Source organism: Staurois parvus, unplaced genomic scaffold, assembly GCF_062004578.1.
Source record: "Staurois parvus isolate SC_StPar_1 unplaced genomic scaffold, SC_StPar_1.0 ptg000130l, whole genome shotgun sequence".
In the NCBI taxonomy this organism is placed as follows: domain Eukaryota; kingdom Metazoa; phylum Chordata; class Amphibia; order Anura; family Ranidae; genus Staurois; species Staurois parvus.
The window spans coordinates 1,279,745-1,304,722 of NW_028317926.1; the positions used below are offsets into that span (position 1 = coordinate 1,279,745).

At 37.2% G+C, this 24,978-nt stretch overlaps 1 long non-coding RNA gene across 1 annotated transcript in view; it reads right to left on the reverse strand.

Moving 5' to 3' along the window:
* Positions 1-24,657, reverse strand: part of LOC149466414 (uncharacterized) — an 86,502-nt gene extending 61,845 nt beyond the window's left edge. The window contains exon 1 of the long non-coding RNA XR_016312071.1: positions 24,429-24,657. This is a non-coding gene — a long non-coding RNA (uncharacterized LOC149466414). The remainder of the gene's footprint in view (positions 1-24,428) is intronic.
* Positions 24,658-24,978: the final 321 nt, after the last annotated feature.

Sequence of the window (24,978 nt, forward strand, 5' to 3'; positions counted from 1 at the left end):
TTAAAACTAGGCAAGGAACAGCCAAACTCTGTTACTAATGTGAGGTTTTGGAAGACAGTTACATGTCATACACCATGGCAAGATTAAGCACAGCAACAAGACACAGGTAGTTATACTGCATCAAATGAAATAAATATAAAAAATAGTGAGCGCTCTCATAAATGTCAGCAGCTGGAACACTTTAGGCAACCATAATGCCTCAAACATAAACAACAAATCTCAAAACAACAGAGTGCAGCGCTTAGAAAGATGAAAAGTCAATAAGGTGATAATCAAGTATCCACAATAGTACACTGTAGAAATACGAATTCCCACGGCCTCCACTCTGTCAAATTAACAGAAATGCGCACTCACCGGAAACGCATGGGTTATGCGCATGTGTGATCATGCATCACAGGCAATGGATACATCAGAAGTTAGGCAGCCAGGCATCTCCCTCACGGTGGGTCATCACAGACTCCTAAGCCAGGTCCAGGGGGTCCCCTTAAGGTCAGCCAGGTGTTTCATGAAAAAACCTTCTCTCAGGGTGGCAAAGTGCTTTCTCAAATCCCCTCAGCCACCACAGTGGCCCCAATTCGATGTTCACTTCTTATGCAGAATTCCGGAAGAATATTCTCTCAAGCAATCACTGCTAAGTCTCTTCCAATTATAAGCACTGGTCCAAAAGCATTACTGTCAAAGCTGTGCCCATGGTGGTCACCTTCCACCCATATATGCCCATTGGGAATTTTGACAAATCTTGTCTTGTGTCCAACTGTTTTTACAATATCTCCTTCCAGACCAATCACTTGTTTAATAATCTTCTGTTCTGGGTTCTTTGGAGACTCTTACAGAGTGATTTCTATATGTAGCTTTCTCGGGTTTAGCTTCCCAGCTGGGTTTTCTGGGCCACCTTGGCAGTGAAGGATCCAAGCTTGGTTTTGCTTCCCACTTGTGACCAGCAGCAGGTGGGATAATTAAGGAAGGACTGGAGTAAGAGGCTGCTCAGACCTGGGACTCAGGAAGCTAAACCCGAGAAAGCTACATAAAAAAGAAATGGCAGAAATGTTTAAAGAACTGGAGAAAACAATAAAACAAGAAATGGTAAATATTCGCAGTGATCTGGGACACCTGTTGGAGAGAGTTGAGGAAACGGAGGAAAAAGTTAAAGCTCAGACCCAGGCTATATCTGAACTTGAAAAAAAACTAACTAATATAGGGAAAGCCCAAGAAAAACTGCTATATAAGGTTGAGATACAAGAAAATAAAGACAGGAAGAGGAACATCTTGATACGTGGGGTCCCAGAAAACTCAAAGGGAGAAAATCTGCAAGAGGTGGTTTGTAAAATATTTAATACTATAACAGACAGCTCTGAAATGGATGGGTCTAAAATAGAAGGAACCTTTAGAAAAGGAAAATCTCTGAGAAACCTGGGGGAAGAAAGGCCGAGAGATATATTAGCTAAATTCTATGAACTTCGGGATAAAGAAAAAATCTGGAAGAAGTCCAAGGGAAAATCAGTAATTAAGTATGAAGGAGGAGATATACAGATATATGCGGATCTGGCTCCAGAGACTTTGTGGAGAAGGAGAATTTTGAGACCCCTATTGGAAAGGTTGAAAGAACAAAATGTGCAATATAGATGGGGGACTCCCGAATGCCTAATAGGATGGAAAAATGGGACTACAGCATACCTCAGGTTCCCAGAAGATTTGAAAAATTTCTGTGACAGTTTAAAAATCCAAAGAATGGAAATTTCTGGCTGGGAAGAAGAACAATGGGAAAATAGAATAAAGAGAAAAGAGGACTGGCAATGTGTGGGGGGGAGGAGATGGAGGGGAGGGGAGAGGGAGAGAGGGATAGAGGAAGAGAAATAGGTCTCCTTTGTCTTTTTCTATCCCCAACCTATCGCCCTCGTTTTTCTTTTCTGTGCCTATGATAAATCTGGGAGGGGCTTGGGGGATAATGGGGAGGTTAGACAAGGGGAAAGTCGTCCATGGACGGAGTCTTAGCCCAAGGATCAAATCAAAAGTGGACTTTATAATCCATAAATGATTAGTAGGCAAATGTTAGGCCTAAAAAGAGGGGGGAGGGGGGAGGGAGGGGGGTGGGTTGGGAGAATAGGAGGGAGGGAGGAGGGGATGGGAGTTGGGTGGGAGGGAGGGAGGGGAGGGGGGAGGGAGGGGACAAGAGTTGGGCAGGAGGGAGGGAGGGGAGGAGATATTGGGTTAATACTCTGCAGGACAGAAGGGATAAAGAGGAAGAGGCAATCCGGAAGAGAGATGGAGTTAATTGGGAATGATGGAAGAAATACAGTTTATAACCTATAATGTGAACGGGTTGAGTTGTCCAGGGAAGAGATTTAGGTTGTTTAATGAGTTACATCATAGGGCTACGTCAGTGGTATTTTTACAGGAGACGCATTTTGAGATAGAGGTAAACGTGAAATTGAAATCCAAACACTATCCAACATGGTATTATGCAGATTCTCCAATTAAAAGAGCAAAAGGGGTTGCAATAGGTTTTGCAAAGAATATGAGATTTGAGCTGGAGGATAGAAGAATCGACCCTGAGGGGAGGTTTTTATTCTTAAAAGGTAGACTCCAGGGGATTGAGTGTACTTTAGCCAATATATACTGCCCTAATAAAAACCCGGAGATGTATATGAAGGGTCTGCTGAAAAAATTAATGGAATTTAAAACAGGGCGCCTGATAGTAGCTGGAGACCTAAATTTCTGTATGGACCCACAAAAGGATAATACCTCTTCTGTGCAAAGAGAGGGGAGTAGGTCTCTGAGAGCTCTGAAAAAAGTGATGCATGAATATCAACTAGTGGACACTTGGAGAATAAAGCATATGAAAGACAGAGACTATACCTTCTTCTCTAATGCACATGAGATATACTCGAGATTAGATTACATCTTAATAGACCATCAACTTATAGATCATCTGGTTAAAATTGACATAGAGACAAGGACGTTCTCGGACCATGCCCCGGTTGTAATGAAAATGGGATGGGGAAGAAGGTGGACGGGAGGATTAGGGTGGAGGTTAAATGAGGGTCTTCTTCTGGATGAGGATGTAGTTCAGAAAATCGAGAAAGAGATTAAGATATACTTTAAGGAGAACGAAACAAAGGAAGTATCGATAGCTACAGTCTGGGAAAGCCATAAGGTATTCATAAGAGGAATCTTGATTGTGGCAGGAGCAAGGAAGAAAAAGGAAAGAAGAGAGAGGGTTAGTGGGCTCTTAAAAGAAATATTGGACTTGGAGCAGATCCATAAGAAGAAAATAACAAAAGATACGAGACAGAGGTTACACTGTTCAACAGGTAAAAAGTTTTGGGCATAAAATTAGCTAATCTTACATAATTTTGGGGTGCTGAAAACGAAAATGACCCTAAAAAATGTTGATTGGCTCTAGTTTCCATGATATATTCACCCATCTAATGACGTAAGCCATTCAAAATTATGATGCAACTTCAGCTGCATATTGCGCAATTGATACTGGTGACCAATAGAAAATTGCATGTATACTGAGATGATGCAATATTAGCCTTTAATTGCATCACTTCACTGCATAAAAGCTGCAGTATCTGTAGCTTATTGTAGTTCAACAGCGTCTTTACATTTCGTTTTATGCTTATATAGGCTACTCAGTAATGCCTCGAACTTGTGTGAATAAAGCAGATAATTTCTGCTATATCTGCGGTGAAATAACTTTTATCTCACAAAAAAGGAGGATAACAGGAATGATTAAGAAAGCCTACAACTTGTATTTTGGCTGCAAGATAGGAGACCAGGACAAGAGCTGGGCACCACATATATGCTGCAATTCTTGTGGGACGGCACTAGAGCAATGGTTGAATGGAAAAAGGCATCTATGCCTTTCGCTGTGCCAATGATTTGGAGAGAGCCAACAGATCATGTTAGTAATTGTTACTTTTGTATGGTGCCTCCAATTGTAAAAGGGCTAAATAAGAAGAAAAAGTTATCTGTGCACTATCCAAATATTCCATCGGCAATACGTCCAGTTCCTCATGGAGAGGGGCTACCAATTCCTAAAGCACCAGAATCCTTCGTGGTTGAGTCAAGTGAGGAAGAACCTGAAGCGTGTAGTCACGTGCAGTTGTAAGAGATAGCCCTTTCCTTGAATACAAGAGAAAAGCCAAGAGAAGCAAAACCGACACAAACTGAAGACAAAACTAGTGAGAATCCTAAGTATTAAAATGATTCAACTTAGCTTACGGCTATAATTTTTCTTGGTAATCCTATGCAATATATTATGCCATTTAGGCTTTGTTATGTAGTCAATATCACTTGCTTTATATTTGTGGAAAGACATCTATCTATATAATTATTGTGCATTATGTAGCCATTACGCCTATAGTAGAAAACTTTCCGTTTACAGAAAAACTAGAGCCAATTGACAAATTTCATTGTTATATTTGAACTCAGAATGTGAAATTCATTAAGAAATGGATCCTTTTGTTTCCAAAACTGGCAAAAAATAAAAATTTGTTGAACAGTGTTATCGGATAAAAAAGATGAGCTAGAGAGGTTGATGGAAGAGGAGAAGAGAAGAGTATACAACAGGGTTTTGAACGAAAGATATAGATGGGCAGACAGACCAGGAAGATATTTAATGAGAGCTTTGAATAAAAAGAAAAGTAGGAACTATATAGAAAAGATAAAAAGTTCAAAGGGGGAGTTGGTCCACTCAAATAAAGAGATTATTAAAGAGTTTACAGAGTATTACAAAAAGTTATATAATATTAGCCCCCAAGGCCCCCTAAAAGAAGCCCAAGAGGGAATTAATGAAAAAAAGATGACATACTTAAAAAATGCGGGATTACCAAAACTAAGTGAAGCAAAGTTGAACTCCCTAGATGCAGAAATCTCCCAGGAAGAAATTAAAATAGCATTAAGAAGCACAGGGGGGGGGGGAAATCCCAGGCCCGGATGGATATACAGTTAAATACTATAAGAAATTTAGTGAAGTACTGCTACCCAAGTTGGAGAAATATATGAATGCTTTGGGAGGTGGGATGGAAGTGAGGAGAGAATCTCTACAGGCCCATGTAGTACTTATTCACAAAGAGGGAAAAGATCCATCTCAGTGCTCCAGCTATAGACCTATCTCATTATTGACACTAAACTGTATGCAAAGGTGTTAGCAAACAGGTTGACGGATCTGATGCCTGAATGGATCCATGGAGACCAGGTGGGCTTCGTACAGGGGAGAGAAGGTAGAGATAACGGCTTGAGAACCCTGATGCTTATTCAGAAAAGTAGAAAAGGGAAAGCCCCGGTGGTGCTCTTGTCAATTGATGCAGAAAAGGCATTTGATAGAGTGGACTGGGGCTTTATGATGGACAACTTAAAAGTGCTGGGGATAGGTGATAGAATGCGAGAGTGGATAAGTAAATTATATAGGAAACCAACTGCAATTATCACGGTAAATGGGGAGAGATCAGAACCCATCGGAATGTCTAACGGTACAAGACAGGGCTGTCCACTGTCCCCTCTGCTATATGTATTGTCACTCGAACCTCTGTTGTCAATAATAAGAAATAGTGGATCGGTAAAGGGAATTCAGATAGAATCCATAGAACATAAAGTAGCGGCCTTTGCGGACGACTTATTGTTCTATGTGGGGAATCCCCGAATAACTCTCCCAAATATAATGAAGATTCTGAAGGAGTATGGTGAACTATCAAATTTAAAAATTAATCCAACGAAAACAGAGATCCTGAATATTAATATACCAAAGAATGAAAAAGAAAAACTACAAAAAGAATTCCCCTTTATATGGAGAGAAAAAGAGATAAAATACCTAGGAATAAAACTCACTGCCTCATCTAAGCATTTGTATAGATTAAACTATATCTCTTTGATAAATGAGATCAGGGAAGATTTAAAAAGACTAGAAGGAGGAAATCCATCCTGGATAGGACGTATAAACCTAGTCAAAATGGTAATTATGCCTAAAATACTGTATAGATTTCAAATGGTACCAATTAAAATTCCAGAAGCCTTCTTTAAGATAATGAAAAAAATGTTAACAAGATATATTTGGAAGAATAAAAAACCTAGAATAGCATATGAAACATTGAGTAGGACTAAAGAGAAGGGGGGATTGGGCCTACCAGATGTCAAGAGATATTATGAAGCAGTGGTATTAGCAAGAATATATGACTGGACATTTAACTATAAGGGGAAAAGTTGGGTAACAATTGAAAATGATCTTAGTGCCAATAGATTGAGTCAGATGATATGGGTTCCACCACAGTTTAGGGGAATTAAAGAAAGCACAAGTATTTACACTTTAAATGTCTTTAGAGTATGGGACAATTTACACAAAAACATGAAATGGGAATTTAATTCTATATTAATGCCTCTCACAAATACTGAGTACTTTCCCCCGGGAAAGAATGAGATATCAGGGAGAAAAAAAAAAAAAAAAGAACTATCTTCAGCATAAAGAAGAACAAGGAGTCCTGGAAGTGATGGTTTGGCCACCACAAAGCCCTGATCTCAACATCATTGAGTCTGTCTGGGATTACATGAAGAGACAGAAGGATTTGAGGCAGCCTACTTCCACAGTAGATAATAAGGAAAAAGTTGCAGAGCTCTTTCTGCCCTCACAGAAGATGAAACATCTGAACAATGTGCTACACAGGAACCTGTGTCGCTCATTTCAAACGGATAGCAGGATAACGTCTCACAGACAAGGTGTCTCAGAGCCTCCTGTCAGTGAAAGCAAGAGCTGCAGAGGGCTGGCTGCCTAAGTGAGACACCCAGGGTGGTTTGTTGCTAGCATCAATCATCAGCAGCTGCATCACATGGTTGGCAATTATCTTGGGTCAAGAATAGATGAAGAGACCCTCTGAATGAACAACTGAACTACTGGGTCATGAAGATGGACCACTGGCCAGAGCTCTGAACATGCAATCAGTTTTGTGGAAAGGCTTTGTGACAGACAAAGGTGTGCATCTGTTCACAGACACTGTTGATCAGCTGACATTTGTGAAAATGGACCAGTCTTTGATCAGCAGCAGATACCAAACCTCTGCTGCAGATGTTGCTGATTAAATATTTGGGGGATCCTACCACTCTGCATTTTTTTTTTTGCTGCATCCAAAGATTCTCCTTTTATCACAGAAGGCCACAAAAATTATTATACGTTTCAACCATTTCCATGTCTGATCTCCATGAGCACCATCAGACACCATTAGCATATCCCTCTACCTGCCACTGTTAAAATCTCCAGCCACTGTTGTAGGCCTGCCACTGTTACCATCTAAAAGATGGGGCCATGGCTGGTGTTCTTTTCAATTTCAATCTTAATGTGGCATCTTCAATTTTTTTGCAGCTGTTTCACAGTTGAAACTTCTGTGAACCCTGTGCATTGAAGGATTTTATCTGTGGGGTTACAGTGTTTAGGCACCATCAACACCCAAAATCCCATATTTTTTATTTTTTTTGCAGCTGTGTGATGGTAGCACAAAACATACAATTTTGGCCAGATTCAATCCTCTCCTCTGCAATAATATTCATGTTGGGTTAAAGTGCTTTGTCTTTATTAATACACAAAACCTACATTTTGCAAAGCTTCATCTACAGACATTAAAATTGTTCTATTGTTGAGCTGGGGACATATCACAATGGCCATTAATTTTTTGGTTGAATTGCAGTGTATCATCATTAAAAATGGATAACACATTATATTCCTTGTGTTGTTCCTCGGTTTTGAAATTTGGAATAAACACTCTTAAAAGCGGCGTGGCCTAAAAATGATCCCTTATATAAAACTGCGCAGCCCCACTATTTACCTCCTGAAATTCTAGCCTATAAAATGTGTTTTGATTTATGTGCAGATATTTATTCAAAGCATTTTTCTCCTCTGTCCCAGGAAGAAAAAAATTTTTTGTGGATTTACAGATGGAGGCATCCTGCCTGCTCTCTTTCTCTCAAATTGCTTCTGATGAGCCCTTTTTAAGTTTTCTATGATTGGTATAATTTCTAGATTATGTGTCAGAGAAATAACAGTATTATGGATTATTGCTAGGTGAACTGTAACATCCTTCTGCATCCTAAACCTCCTTCTCTTAAAAAAAAGCATTAATTTGCATCCAATCTGTTAAACAGTTATATATTAAATTTTAAAAAAATGTTTTATTTGCTAGCAGAAACAAGCCACCTCTCTGCCTCCATATTTGCCTAATTTCGAAAAGGATTAGATTATGTTGTTATAAATTTGTACAATTTCAATGACTGGTGTGCACCTAAATGCCGTTTCCTTTACAATTTCAGGCTAAAATAAGCAGACTCCACGGGGTTTATTTACTAAATCTGGAGAGTCCAAAATCAGACTCCCTTCTGCATAGAAACCAATCAGCTTCCAGGTTTCATTGCCAAAGCTTCATTGAACAAGCTGAGGTTAGAAGCTGATTGGTTTCTATGCAGCAGGGAGTCTGATTTTGGACTCTCCAGCTTTAGTAAATAAACCCCCACGTCTCCAAATTGGCTTTCAATTAAGGATTTAGGATGAAATTCCCTTTCAAAAACCTGTATATTTTTGTCATATCACCACAAATATACAGTCTAATTAAATGATTTAAAGTTATATATGTCCACCCTGTCCCTCGGAAATAGTGACCTCTCCAAAAAGGATATAGCAACTGTCCTGGCAAATATTTTAGATTTCCATCTGTTGCTTGAAAAAAAAATGAAATGCAAGGTGCAATCTGCTTGTTTTCTCTCTTACAAATAGTAGACAGTGTGAATAGGTTTTATTAGGTGGGCATCAAATCTGTAAAATGTGTCCTTCCTCACTCTATGGAAAAGCAACTATATTTTTTGGCAAATTCTAATCTGGTTCCTCTCTCCCTCATAAATTACATACCTGACAATGAAGGCATCAAAGTTGTGCAAAGTATGCTGTTTTATACAATTTACTGGTAAAGTGCCTTCCTGCTGTGGAATGTCCGTAACAGTCTGTTAGTTGTGTTGCTAAGCTGTATGCTTTTTCCATCCTCAGTGAGCTAATTTTTTACTTCCTGATAATAATTGCCTGCTCATTCTCTCAGAAATTGCAGCCTGTCCAGAAAGGCTTTCTAGCTGTGGTGCAAACCTATATGCTTTTATCATTGTCAGTGTTCAAGAAAAATACCTTAATATTCGTTCTTTGCAAACCTGAATGCTATTTCCTGCTGAAATTGCTGAAATTCATTGCTGTGTGCAAAAAAGACAATAATTTTTTTTACAGTTACTAAGTGCCTACTCAAGCTTTTGGAAATTACAGCCTGTCCAAACAGCCTTTTTAACTGCAGTGCAAGCCTGTGTGAGATATGTGGGATGTTGTCACCGTCCAAAAAAACACTAATTATTTTTAAGGGATGCTAAATGTCTGCTCAGGATCTCAGAAATTGCAGGCTTTCCAGCTATAATGCAAACCAGTATGCTATTTCCATTGTAGGTGTTCCAAAAAAGACTAATGTTTATCTTTTTTTGAAAGGATGCCTGCTCTATCACTCAGAAATTGCTGCCTGTCCATACCAGCTTTTTAGCTGTGTTGCAAACTTATATGCTATTTCCACAATCAGTGTCCAAAAATAAACACTAGTATTGTCTTTTAAAGGATGTTAAATGCCTGGCTAATATCTTTGAAACTGCAGTCTGTTCAGACATGCTTTCTAGCTATGGCGCAAACCTTATACTGCCATCAGCAGTGCCAAAAAACCCATATTTTTTCAGATGCTTAATGCCTGCACAATCACTCAGAAATTGGGGCCTGTAAAAAAGGCTTTTTAACTGTGATGCAAACCTGTATGTTATTTCCACTGCCAGCATCCAAAAAAGAGCCTATTTTTTATAGTTGCTAAATACCTGTTCAAGCTCTCAGAAATTGTAGCTGATCTGAATAGGTTTTTTAGCTTTGGTGCAAACCTGTATGTCATTTCCATCATCAGGGTCAGAAAAAAGATACTCTTTTTTATGGATGCTAAATAACTATGCTGCAAAATTATCAAGTTTTCTATCTTTAGTCTTCCAAAAATGACACAAATTTTAGATTTCAAGTTCCAAGCTGATTTTTCTCTCTGCTTACAAAATTTGCAGCATATACAATAAAGGTTTAAAAGGTGTCCTTTAAATTTCTTCCATTTTTTAGTCTTCAGAATAGCTCTAAATCTTCTTTTTTTTATGTGTAATCTGCCTGTTCCCTCCTTCTAGAATAGTAGTATAGCAAAAAAGCATTCACAATTGTATAGGTCTACAATCTTAGAAAAGAAGACATTGTGATTTGTTTGTTCCAGATCAGGTCTGCTGAATCCTCCTTTTGACATAGAATGTTAGCAAATGAAGAATACATACTGTCCAGCTAATCAGTTCAGTTTTTCTGGTTTATTTGTTGGAAAAAGCACAATCCAAGTGTGTGTTTAATATTGCCTCATTTGTTTCTCTTAGAATGATGCCTAAGGCCCCAAACTGCTTGACAGCTCTCCAGCTACTGTGTAAAAATGTTTACTTTTGTCTCTGAAACATGGCATTCAAATGCTCAATTATATCTGCTACAAGAAAAAATCAGCTGTTTTGGCAAAAACTACCTACTAAAAATATGGGGGTGGAAATTGGGTCAGATTGGGTTGTTGCTGCAGATTATGTTGCTTTATGTAAACCAAGAAATTTTGTAAAAGCAAAGTAAATGAATAGACTTGCAATTTATGTGTTACAGAATATGTTGTCACCACTGACACTGTCCCCAAGAGTCATGACATTGTGTAATTCCACATACAGCTTTAAATCATCTTCCAACCAATTTACAATATTTAAAGAAACTATTTCATTTTTGCCATTTGAGTTGCATTGAATGAAAACATTTAATATTTTGTTTCCTTTTCTACCTGTTCCCAGTTCACGACGCCCTTTCTTTGTCAATTCCTTGACTTTTAGCTTAGAAAATGGCCATTACTGAAAACAATCCGAACTTAAATAGCATTTGCCAATCCAAACCTGGATATGTGTGGCTGATCACTAGAGTTTCATTTACCAGCTGAAAAAAGGAAAAAGCATGAAAAAAAAGAAAAATAATGAGGACACCTCATCTAAGGTAAGATTCAATATATAACTATTTTGTTTTGGGATTCATATACACTTTATGTATTTATACAATCCCTACCAAAAGGGCCATCAATACAATAAGTCATTGCAAAGAGTGTTTTCATAAATACAAAAAAATAAAAAAAGCAGTGCATCTTCAGCTTTCAGCAGTTTTTGCCATTGGTAAATATATCTATTTTGCAAAAGGTACAAAGACACTAACCTCTTTTCCTGTCCTAACAAGAAGTGAAGGAAATTCTCCCCAGTAGTGACACAGGTGGAAATAAAACCATACTCTAACTTTTTGCACTCTATTCAAACCAAAATAAAAGGTTTCAGTTAGGCTGTAATGGAAACATGGTAAATGAAGACATTCATATTTTCTCAACTCATTACTGCAAAAACAGTATTTCGTGGCTAGTAATGCATTGCACAGCACCTCTAGTATGCCATCCCATTTAAATCCTCTTATACCTAAATAAATAAAATCTTAACTACCATTGAATCCCCCTGCAGATCTGCAGAGTAATCACACCCTCTAGAGACAACTGTCCACCACATTACAAGCTATTGTCAGTAATGGAAAGACACACAAAGGCAGGCCACTCTTTTAAACGTTTCTATGCTTTAGTCATGGGAGAACAGCAAATAAAAAAAATCAATAATTACTGACAAATATTCTAGCATTGCATTGCATTGTACTGCATTGCCCCATTGCGTCAATGCAGTTTGACTAAAAACAATACACGTTATGTGGATAGATGCTGACAGCATCACCTGATATAAAGTTAGCTATTGGAGGAAAAATCTACATACCGATACACAAAAATTAAACTATGGCAAAGAAACAAGTATAAACCTAAATTCTGTTAAGGTAAATAGAATATAGAAACCAGACCCAAAATACACACTCACTGAAATAAGTTACCTTTAACCATGCACTATCACCAACCTCTAGCACAAAGAAAAAAATTTAAACAAAAAGGAAAATTGTTTAAGTAACATGTTTCCAGAGCTATTCCTCTCTTTAATATGATGGATTTTACTTTCTGTACAAGAAGCAGCTATATTAATCTTGGTCACCAGACAGATTGATGAAAAAGCTCTTGGATTTTAAACTGTACTATATAATTTCTTCCAAAGCATGATAGCATCTTGTCTGAAAGTGTTATCTATTTTAAATAGACATGAAAAATAATATAATGTTTGTATTCATTTTTCAGGGTGATCAAAATTCCACTTTTTACTCCAAAATATTTACAGTGCATGTATTTATAATTAAAGGAACATTACTCAAAATAATCAAACCCCCCCCCCCCCCCCATTTTTTTGTGTTATTAATCCCTCCATGGAGAAAATAAGATGTAAGAGCATACCTTATGTTGATGCTTGTTTTCATTCCCCTTTTGGGGTCCGGCCTTGTTATGCTTGCAGCATAATTAGCTTTTGCAGTTGAGTGTTATTCATTTTCTCCTATAAGGGAAGCTTGCAGGTCTCCTTGAAGCAACCTTGATGCACGTGCTCCCAGCTGGGTCTTCATATTAATGGATTCAATAAAATTTCAGCAAATTTTGGATGGAAACTTGATGCCATCTGTGAAAAAGCTGAAGTTAAAGAGAGGATGGCTTCCTCAAATGGATAATGATCCTAAGCACACCTCGAAATCCACGGGGATTACATCAAGAGGCGTAAACTGAAGGTTTTGCCATGGCCTTCACAATCTTCTGACCTCAACATAATTGAAAATCTATGGATAGAGCAGTGCGTGACAGACAGCCCAGAAATCTCAAAGAACTGGAAGATTTTTGTAAGGAAGAATGGGCAAAGATACCTCAAACAAGAATTGAAAGACTCTTGGCTGGCTACAAAAAGTGTTTACAAGCTGTGATACTTGCCAAAGGGGGCAGTGCATAATATAAATTCTGCAGGGTGCCCAAACTTTTGCAGACGCCAGTTTTTTGTTTTCTGTTATTTTGAAAGTGTAAATGATGGAAATAAAATCTAACTTTTGTTGACATATTATAAGAATGTCTAATCTGTAATTTGATGCCTTTTGGAGATTTTTCCATCTTTCCTTGGCTTCTTTATGCACATTAATACAAATTTTTAGCTGGGGTGCCCAAACTTTCGATCCCCACTGTATATATATATATATGTGTGTGTGTGATTTTGCACACTCGTGCTGCTCTGTAGCAGTATTACTGCTATAGGGTGGACAGGAAGTGGTTAATATTTGGTAGCACACCCCTCGGAAAAAATAACTGATATCAATCACTTCCTATAACCATCAATGAGTTTCTTACACCTCTACTGGAATTTTGGACCACTCTTCTTTCCCCAACTTCTCCAGGTCTCTCAGATTGGAAAGGTTCCTTTTCCCCAACTACTGTTTTGAGATCTCTCCACAGGTGCTCTATGGGATTGAGATCTGGACTAATTTCTGGTCAGTTCAGTACTCTCCAGCACTTTGGCAGAAACCATTTCTGGGTGCTTTTTGACGTGTGCTTTGGGTCATTGTCATGCTGTAAGACCCATGACCTCTGATGTAGACTGAGCTTTCTACAACTACACTACACCCCAGAATTCTTTGATAGTCTTCAGGTTTCATAAAGCCATGCACACGATCAAGATATCCTGTGCCTGAAAGCAGCAAAGCAACCCCAAAACATCAGTGAACCTCCACCATGTTTGACTGTAGGGACTGTATTCTTTTCTTTAAAGGTCTAATTTTTTTTCTGAAAACAGTAGAATGATGGGCTTTAACAAAAAGCTGTAGTTTTGTTTTGTCAGTCCACAGCACATAATCCCAAAAGGATTTTGGCTTCCTCAGGTAAGTTTTGGCAAACTCCAATCTGGCTTTTTTAAGTTTTAGTGTCAGCACAGATTGCGATGTATAGTGGGAGCTGACACAGTTGTACCCTGTGCCTGAAGGTCAGCTTGAGTTTGTCTGGAAGTTGATCGAGGTTCTTTATCCACCAATCGAACAATCCTTCATTGATCAACGTTTTCTCTTTCATTCATGTTCAGGGAGATTAGCTACAGTGCAATGGGTTGTAAACTTCTTAACAATGTTGCACACAGTGGACACAGGAACATTAAGATCTGTCAATTGATACAGGAAACTTTAATTAAAAATTACAGGAGCATCACAACCTTGGAATACAATTATTTCTTACAATTTTGAGAAGGTGCCAATAATTTTCTCCAATCCATTTTTTGGGGTTTTGCATGGAATGTCAGATTTGGCTTTTTGTTTCTCCACTTTTTTTGTGCCATACCAATACAAACAAAGAAACAAAAATGAGAATAGCTAAACATTTGTAATTGCAACAATTTTCTGGGCGAAATGCAGGGGTGCCAATATTTTTGGCCATGAATGTACATTATAATTACCAAAAAAATCCTGTGCTTAATCCTTACAGCCCCTACACTGTGATCCTACAATACTGACATTTTGATGCTAAAAGAAAAATGAATCACTAAGAACCACTTGGAATCCTGGCCAGCTGCATTTTTCTAGTGCTGCCTAAGGCAGCCTGTCGTGATAATGCCTATTCTTGCAACAGCCTAAGTTACCATTACCAGTCAAGGACTTAGGATGCACCTCCAGTGAGATATATAGAAATAACTGGATTTTTATATTCAACTACAAAGAGTATTGCCCAGTCACTTGACACAAATAGAAAGCCATTTATTTTGCATAATAACTCATATTTGGTGCAGGGAACAAAAAGTCACTTCAACTAGATTCATAATTTGCACTCTGTGAGAATACCCCAGTGTAAACATAGATTGCAATACCGTCATTCTGAAATAAAAGTCAGTGAAAGAAATATTAGGTAAACGGAATCACTAACAAAGGTGTTTGGCCTGGCAATTTCAGTGTCAAATCACATTTCTGTAGAGACGTAAAGGTCCCAAACAGCGATTGGTGTTCCGGAGGACACAGCAGGCACCAGATCACAGTGCCGCATGCTCCCAGGGAATGCGCACAGCCAGAAAAAGTGGGTGCCATTTATGAATGGCAACCCACTCCTGCACTGCTCCATCCAGCCATTTATGTACATGGGCCGGACGGGAAGTGGTTAAAGCATTGCAGCTTTTTTTTTGCCAATATGTTCCTGTACCCAGAATGTTATGATTTTTTTTATCAAGTTTTTCTTGCAAATACACCATTTTATCTCAATTGAAATTTCCTCCCATTCCAGCCACACCCATACTGCACAATACACCCACATTAACTTTTAAAGCTACACAATCTGCTGACAAGAGATCTAATATACTGTATATTTTAGAGCTGACTTTGAGTCCAGGCACTGCTGAAGTTATATCGTTCTGAAGCCTTGAGGAAGTGGGATTGCCAGAGACCCAAACATGTTGGCCTTTTTTATTGCTAAATATTCCAATAAACTATCTTTCTGGACTCTCTTACCCCTGATGTAGTGCCTTTGCTGCATTCTGCATAATTGAATCTTTCACAAGCCTCCTTCCCTTGTCTGGGGGTATTCCTGCTGCATGCCTCACTAAAGAAATCAAGCCAAATAAGACAGCCATTAATGAAAGGAGATTTAGCACCTCTTATATATGTATCCACACCCTTACAGTATACCAAATACCCTCATGCAGTTTGAGGAAGAGAATGGTAGTGTCAGTCCAGGTCCGATAAATTACAGAATGCATTTTGCAGCACAGTCAAATTGTTGTGCAGGACTGCACAGACATATTTCGGGACAAAGCAACTGCTGTACCAGAAAATTGTCAGAAGGCTAAAAAATTAAAAGCTGTTAGTACAACGTCTGCATAGCGGAATATCTATTTATCTGACTACAACTGGGCTGGTTTTTTAGCTGGCCACAGATTGTTTTCCATGTCTACATTGTATTCATTTCAATTTGTCATATACCAGAACTCTTTGTGAGTGATTTACTAAAAGCAAATATACAGTTCACTTTGCAAGGGAATTTGCCACAGAGCTTAGTGAATGAGGTGAAGCTCTGCTGACCATCAACCAATAATTTATTTATTTATTACAGGTACCTAAATAGTGCCATCAATTTATGCAGTGCTTTACATATGTATTGTACATTCTCATCAGTCCCTAACCCTCAAGGAGCTTACGATCTAAGGTGCCTAACTCACATTCATATTGTAGGGCAAGTTTAGACAGGAGCCAATTAACCTACCAGCATGTCTTTGTAGCATGGGAAGAAACCCATACAGGCACAGGGAGAACATGCAAACTCCAGGCAGGTAGTGCGGTGGTTGAGATTCAAACTGATGGCCCTAGTACTGGTAGGTAGAAGGGCTAACCATTTAGCCACTGTGCTGCCCAGTCATATATGTTTTTTATTTCCATTGCACATGACTGGGTATCCTTTGTAAAGTGAAACTTTACCATTTTCATTAAGTTCTGGGGCAAAATTCACTTGCAATCTGCAACTTACTTTGTGAACACACACGCACACACACACACATATATATATATATATATATATATATATATATATATATATATATGTATATATAATTTTTTTTAATTTTTAATATTTTAAAAAAAATTATTTTCCTTTTTTACAAGTGATTACATAATCTCTGTTCTCTGTTGCATAAAGGGCTTAGAGAGCTGGGGGTGGAATAGCATTAGTACATTGATATTCCCAGAGAGTGCTTGTGCAGGGAGGTGTAGAAAATGTGATTAGTGGAGGACAAGCAGGCTATTCTCCCAGCACAGCCAGAAAACTGACCACACTTGGATGGATGTCCTCTTATGACTAGCGTGGTCAGTTTGAAATAGGAAAGCATGGTGACTGGCAAGAAAACAAGGTATTTCACACAAAGGAATCAAAACAAAGAGAACTGGATACTTTTAACACAAGTACATGGTACAACATACACACATCAGGAATATGAAATGTCAAGGTAACATATTCTTTAAGTAAATTAGCCCCTTTAGGTCCAAACCAGTACGGACTATTATATATGACTTACATAAAGGAAAAGACAGAACTTAATTTCCCCTCCCCTGAAGCATTTAATTTAATTTAAAATATTATTGTCAGTTTTAGAATACAAAATGCACCTATTATGTATTTTAAAATTACAGCTTCGGTTAGTTTTCAGTGGGCCTTACACATGCTTCTTAAAGCCGCAATTTTCATATCCTTTGTTTTGTTTGTCTGCTTAAAAATGCACTAATCATATTTTAATGACCATAGTAATCTACCGGCTGTTTCTGATACCCATTCACAGTGAAGTGCAGTCCTGTCAGGTAGCAGGAATACTGCAGTGCAGTGGATTAGCAAGTGCCAGGTATCAGAAATATACAGAAAGTCTGCATGTGAAAAACAATCATCAAGGTAATTCTGTCTATCAGGAAGCCTTGTTCATTATTGATCATTTGCACAGCTAATTTAGGTAATTAGTTATGCGTTTCTAATTAGTGAAATCTTCCCATTTTACATATATACATATATATATATATATATATATATATATATATATATATATATATATTGCTTTTCTTAACCCTTAATCAGCTTTTGGTAAGGCTCAGTATTTCCAGTAAAAAGATGCCGTCTTCCTAATAATTAAACAAGCAGCAAAAATAATTGACTGATATCAGCAAGTAACACATCAGGCAAAGATGGCGCTTGCAGTATTGTGAAGTATAAAAAAAGATGATGGAACAGCGCAGTCTTGTGGGGGTGTGAGCATTCATGATGGCGGGGGGAGGGAGCGAGATGGGGAACATCTTGCAGATTTTTTTTTTTTTTGCAAAATAATAAGGTGGAGGGAAAAAGGGCATACAAAGACTAGATTTCCTCATTGTCTGTAAAATATAAACACAGATGAATTCTGTCTTTGGTTGGTTCATGCCTTTCACTCTGCACAGCGGGGACTCTCTTAAGAAGTTTCTCTGCGAAATTTTTCTAAATAGGAACCGTGGACCTCTCGTGATGTGATTATAAGCACACATCGAACTCCCTTTTTTTCACTATAAATTTGCCATGGATGTAATACTATATTTATTATTAGTTGAGGTGTATACTGGAATGGTTATGTATACATATTGTAAAAAAACAACAGCGTTTATGTAACAATACAGTGTTAGGCGTGGATGGGTCTTTAATCAGTTCTAACCAATGCCACCTTATACTTTTGGCAAGCAGATGTGATGAACTGAATATGAACATTTTGAGCTGGGAAAACCATGTAAGCTGCCTGCAGTCAGTGCAATAGCTCACCATGTTGCCAGCAAACAAGATCAAAAATTATCGATTTCATGGCACTGCAGAGCGTCGAAGCCTTTAAAGAAAAAGCTTCTTAATAACGAAATGCAATTTGAGGAGGGAAAAAAAATCTTTTTTTTTTGCTTTATGTTTTAACAACACTAATCATTTAGAATGATCCCATTGTTTTGAAGATTCTTCCCCTTAGTGATAACAGAATAGAACTAATTTTCTCGATGAATTTTAGATTTTTGCCGCAGTGTGCATCTGCAGTCCCATAATCCTCAGCTGCAATAATACATACTGTGAGGGAGAACGCCCCTAACCTGCTCGAGAATCGCAAATGAGGAGCCATTTTGAAATATGTATAGGTTTGTGGTGCAATGTATGTTTAAAAATGATAAGGGAGAGAGGAAAAATAGAATTTTATGCATTGTAAATACATAGAAAGGATTTATACAAATAATACGAAAAATGCTTTATGTTAAAGCATTTATTCATGGTACCTATAAATGAATAAATGCAGATCCTTCAGTTCCTTTAGGTTCCAATACATTGTACTGTAGCTTCAATAATTAGAGAACACATGTGCAACCATGGCACAATTAATAGCTTAATAAAAAGATGTTGATTCATAGATGAGTATAACTGCAATCCTTGCTAACCACTGAAGTCATGGATACTCTTACAGACATCCTGAGATCTAAGACCCAGCTGATATACCAACTGTAGGCTGCTGTCTATGTTCTTAGTTCTATATGATGTCATTGTCTTTTAAAAACACCTCTTTCATTTTCTGAGCTAAACAACAATATTTAAAAAAAAGCTCACCAACGGCTATAATTCTCATATATAGGTGAATGTTTTATAACCAAAAAATTAGCTGGTGTGAGATATCCTATGTGCAAACAAAGAATTAAAATAATGGAAACTAACTGCTTTGCTTTGCATAAAATTCTTGTTTCAAAAAAACAAAGTAATAATAAAAAGTAATGTGGGCCTTTGGTAACTCATTTCTGTCATTACCACTATAGAGCTAGTTCCTTGAGCAATGGGGTATTTGATAACTTTGAATAATATCTAATGTTTCATATAAGCCAATAAATCAGCTATTGTTAAAGGTAATGGCACAATGCCAAAATGTTTACAGCGTCTTTTATACACTGGATGTGCCAATTATAACACTGCAGAGAAATGATCCAGCTCTTAGTTCTATGCCTTTTTTTAAATACATCTAGAAGTCTAGACAGCAGACTCTCACCTAGAGAACTGACTCAAAAAAGTTGTTAAAAGCTTTAATTGGGCCTTAAGTATGTAAGAACCTACAAAACTCAATAGAGCATTTGAAATCTTTCATTCTAAAGTAAAATCTAAAGAATATTTGCATTGTCGCACCCTAAGTCATCCCAGTCAAACATGATAACTTTGCAAACAATGTGAATCTGTAATGTGCATATCACAGTACAATAGGGCAGTCAGAAACAGTGTAGAAATAAATATAATATCATTTTTATAATTATCTTCTGTAGAACAAAGGTGTTGCCCTTAACAACAAAATAGAGAAAAGGCAAAAACCAAGGTTCATTAACGGCTCAAATTCTGCTTGTAGGCGATAAATACACATAATAATGAGCAAAACCATTTGAAAGTATATGGATGAAAATAATATCATTATCATTTTCCTGGAAAGTAAAAGATGGAAAAGGGTAATTTGAAAATGTCAGATGAAAGGCAAAGAATGCATAAGATAAAGAGAGAGCAAAAAATTAAATGCAAAATGAAAACCTTGACTAGGCTAGCGACTAGTCAATGAATTTTGGCCATACAGTTTAATTATACAGTTTAAGATACAGTTGGTCAATGTTAATTGAACCCTACAGAGCAGACAAGAGGGGGGTGATGAATTCAAGTGGATAGTAATAGTAATCCTTTATTGGATGGAAGGATGTTATGTAATGGGAATCTAAAAACCTTTGCCATGAAAATTTTTAGGTATCCCGATCATGAAGGTTCATTGTGAAGTCTTCTGTCTCTGAGCGAGATGACTTCTCGAATTCAGTCACCTAATTTCTGCACCATGGTCTTAATAGCTTCACTGCATGTATTACATTGCCCAAAGATTGAAAACTTGTACAGTGTGGCAGTAAAAACAAAAGCAGTCTGCTGGGCCATGCATTTAAATTTTAAATTATTAAGAAATTAGTGTGTAATGCAATGGAAGATCAGATGTTTGGCCTTCTTTTTAAACTTCTAAATTAAACAGGAATCTGTGTCACATCACAAGCTCTGAACATTGCAGGCATAGCTGTGTCCATAGTGAATTTTGTATTACGTTGTTAATCCAGACAATGATAGACTCAACAGAAGCATGTTCCTTTATCTAATTAGGGAAATGCTGTATGTCCAAGAGCTCTTTTCTTCATGACAGATTCCTTTTAAATTGACTCAGAGGACACAGCCTACCTCCCAAATGGTTCTAATGTTCATTTTGGCATTCGTCTTCTGCAGCTGGAAGCCCAGCTAGCTAGCTAAATTCCAATAGCTGCAAGTGAACCCATGTTTTGAATGACCCTAAATATTAGCATCCAAAAATGCGCCTTCATTTCTGTGGATCTACTGATGCCCCACCCATATACATTAGTGCATGATGTGATTTTGCATCCCTACTCAGCAGTGAAAAACCTTTTAAATCTGCATTGGAAGTATAAAGCCCAGACTCTGGTAACTTGAGTGAACTTTATGACTTCAGCCCATTGACAGATTTTCTTGAATTGCAATATTTTACTGATACCCAAAGTTGTCTTTCAAATCCACAACTCATCCTACTCTACAAGACAATGGGTAATTTGTGGCGTTTGTGCTGTATTTAGGCAAGAATGCCTGCGTAAACACCTAACACTACAAATATAAAATATTAAATCACACAGGAGACAAACCTAAAGGTGGAACTAAGCCTATGGCATTAGGTACAGCAGCTAACGACTCTGGTTTGGGGTAAATTATATATTTTTTTTAGGTAAAAATTAAACAAATATACAATAATTAGTAAACTGCAAAGCTTTTAAACTTGATTAAAGTCCCACCTATGGACCCAAACTAAAAACCCAAAATATAAGTAAGCGATATTTCATATTTACCTAAATAATAAAAAAGAATTTTTTTTTTTCTAACACCATAAACATCATTTAAAACAACACAATGTATTCTATTTAAATATTCTACGTACTACTGGCAACATTGAAGAAAGTTATAGATGGATACATTAATTTATTTAAAATTGTATGTTTTATTATAAGAAGTCTAACTGTCATCCATGCAAAAATAAAATTGCAGAGTTTGGAATAGATTAATCTGTCATGTCCTAAATCCACATGACACAGTGAAAACTGAGTGAAAACTGAGGTGAACCAATCTCTCCTGCAGCAAATACATACTAGGCTGTAGCAGAAGAGTGAAGTGCTCCAAAAAAAAGGTACAGACAGCATAAGAAGCACATAGAACACCTGGAACCTCAAACGCATAGCCAGTGTTTCAGAACTGAGCTCCCCAAGGCTTCAAGAGAATATTTGGGATTATTGATTATGATACATCAATGTAAACCAGGTTTATCACAGATATACTGTAACATAGGCAGTTGAGTTATTTGACTATATTCAATAAAGCTTGATCCAGCTCAAAGATACCCACTGATCAGTTGTTCATTAGAAAACAGAACAGTCAACTTGTTCAATATGGCCAGAAACTACTGAGCCAATAAGATGACCCTATTACCAATGCTAAAACTGATAATTTACAAACACACATAAGCAAACAAATAAATATGACAAATTATTTAAAAACCATAAATAAACATAGAAAATTAATTGGAAGCCAACTATAAAGACTAAATACAGATAGTTATTCACAATTATAATTCATATCATAAAAGGTATATCATAATAATTTTTCTCATTAATGTTTAATGGTTTTCCCCATTAAAGTTAATGGTCTGTAATAGCAGAATATATTTCCTGCCTGTTTGGACGTTTCTATAAAAAACAGCTAAAACAATGACACGTTGTACCAGTGTGGCTTTCTTAACTCAAAAACCCTTTCAGGCCATTTTTATGCAACTACCAGGCCAGGCTAATATAAAAATGACAGCATGTCCTTTTCAGAAATATTACCATGTCCTAAGAAATGATATTTAAAAGTGAGGCAATATCATAGAGTTTCAGGGTGGACACCACTTTGGTACCTTTTATATTATCCCCATAACAATTGAAAAAGCTGCAGAGAAACTGTTTTAAGAATATCTTACCCAAGAACAAAATTTTCAGATATTTCAGCTTACCATTCTGTAGATGTGGTAGCTGAATTAATTTCCTTTTTCAAGCTTTTTTTAACCTTTAATTACATCTGAAGATACTTCCAGTAAAACAATGTATGTCCTAGGGTGACAATGGTCAATAACTGTACTTTGTCACTGGTCACCTTACGAAGGACAGCAGAACACCTCTCCATCTCCTCTTCTAAATAACATAGAGCAGTGTGGTTCTGTAGTTCTCAGAGATAACAGGGAATAATGTAACTAATAAGACTGCCGCAAAAGCAGAGAGCACAGGAAGTTGTGAGCTTACTTCTTGTTTTTTTTTTTTAACATATTGGTGTAAATGCTTCCACTTGTATATTGAGTTGCCCAAACGGGACCAAATAAAGGAAGTTCATTGTTAGGGTTTACATGCCCTTTAAGTCACAATTATCAACACTGCATATAATTCAACGTGATTGCGGAACTTCTATTTTGTGAAACAGTCTGGTCACTGACTGACATGACAGAAACGTTTTACCTTATCTAATCAGTCTTCATGTCCAAACACTCTTTTGATAATGAGAACTATCCAGGTAAACAGGTATGGAGGAAAACTAAATTCCAGTAAATTTTTATTTCAAGTTGAATCCCACCCAAAAGTGATCTCTTTGTTTCTTTGCATGCCAGATATAAGGAAGACTAAGCAGAGAACAACACTGATGCCCCTGGCTTGAAGAAGAGTGCTTCAACCCAGAAGAAACCACCCTACATTTTAAGGTTTTGATATATTTTTACTAATGTACAAGTATGAAACACCTGCTGCAGAAACCTGCAGAAAGAAAATAAAAGACAATTTAGATGAAAGAACTTGTACATAGGTGTTGTAATGCAGGGTTTCCTCTTCTAAACATTGTGTGGAGCACCACAAATCAATCTACTAAGGGTACAATGGCAAGACAAAAGGGAACTTTTGAGGTTTTTTTATTCATTTTGTATATTTTATTCACAGTGATTTGATTTGTTACATCCATGTTCTTATTGTAGACATTCTGGAAAACATGGGGGTCTCATCCATCAAAATAATTTAGGCTTAGCACAGTGTTTCTTTATGATATTATTTATACAATCATACAATACATGTAAATTATAGTGTTTTTACCCTAAAGATCTATACACAATACCTCATTTGGGAATATTTATCAATAAAATTGCAGCTGTTGTATCTGTTAATGTTCCGGAGTTTGCTAATCTGTTGTAGAAATGGGACAGATTTATCATAATGTCGCATTTCATGTGATAAATGTGTTGTATCACTTTGCACCCATTGTTTTATCAAATTATGCAAAAAAGTGTGTCAGATTTACTGTAGATTTTCCAACTTGTCAAGAATTGACTTAAAAAGCTCTTTAGGAGCCTAAAAAAGCATGTACGGAGTAATTTTCATATAATTGCACAGACTTTTGAAAAATAGGAAGTAGCGCAGCATTCATAAACATTCAGCCACAAGAGGTATATTCGGAACTGTGAATGAGTTGCACACGTTTGCATGGTATAAAATTTTGAAATAGAGTGCAACAGCATTCACAAAAGTCCCTCGGTGTCTTTGGTGGATAATTAAGTAAATTGTAGACCACCTATATACTCCGTAGTTATAATACAAAATAAGACAAGAGAAAAAGAGTATCTCAAGTCACAATAATAGCAGCAGTCACAGTAACAAATATGACTTCTATATAACATTAAACGTCAGACAAAACTCATCACATAATTCTAGAATAACATTGTTACAAGAAGTGACAGAGCAGAGGTCTAGTGTATGCACTTACAAAAGCTCTGGGTCTTCTCCATCCTTCTTAAAGTTTGCCACACAAATCTTGGCTCAAATTAGGTCTGGTAGAAAACATTGTGCTCAACCTAGGTAAGAAGCATTTCACTGATTCCAGCTTAACTTCTACAGCTCTCTTCCCTGACCTGATTAGTGTTTTATTTTTTTTTTCCCCTCGATTCCCTAATAACTAACTCGGCAACTTGGGATGCACTCACACAGCATCTCGTTGTAAACCACTCCTTTCCCCCATGTTGTGCTTCTCCATCTGCTCTGTTCTGGCTGCCACACTTCATAATGGCACAATAATGTTATTCCAATGATTCCATTAAATCCCCTGAACACCTTCAGAAATGCAACAATGGGGGAATACTCTGCACTTGTCATTTTGGGACTCACTTCTTTTGGGCTGACCATATACTGTCAGATCTTTCAATGGATACAACAAAAGATCTAACACAAGCCTGTCTTCACTGCACGGGACAGAATTAAAATAATGACTGTTGGGTTTCCTGTCCCAAACCATAATTTGCTAAACAAATTATATAGGG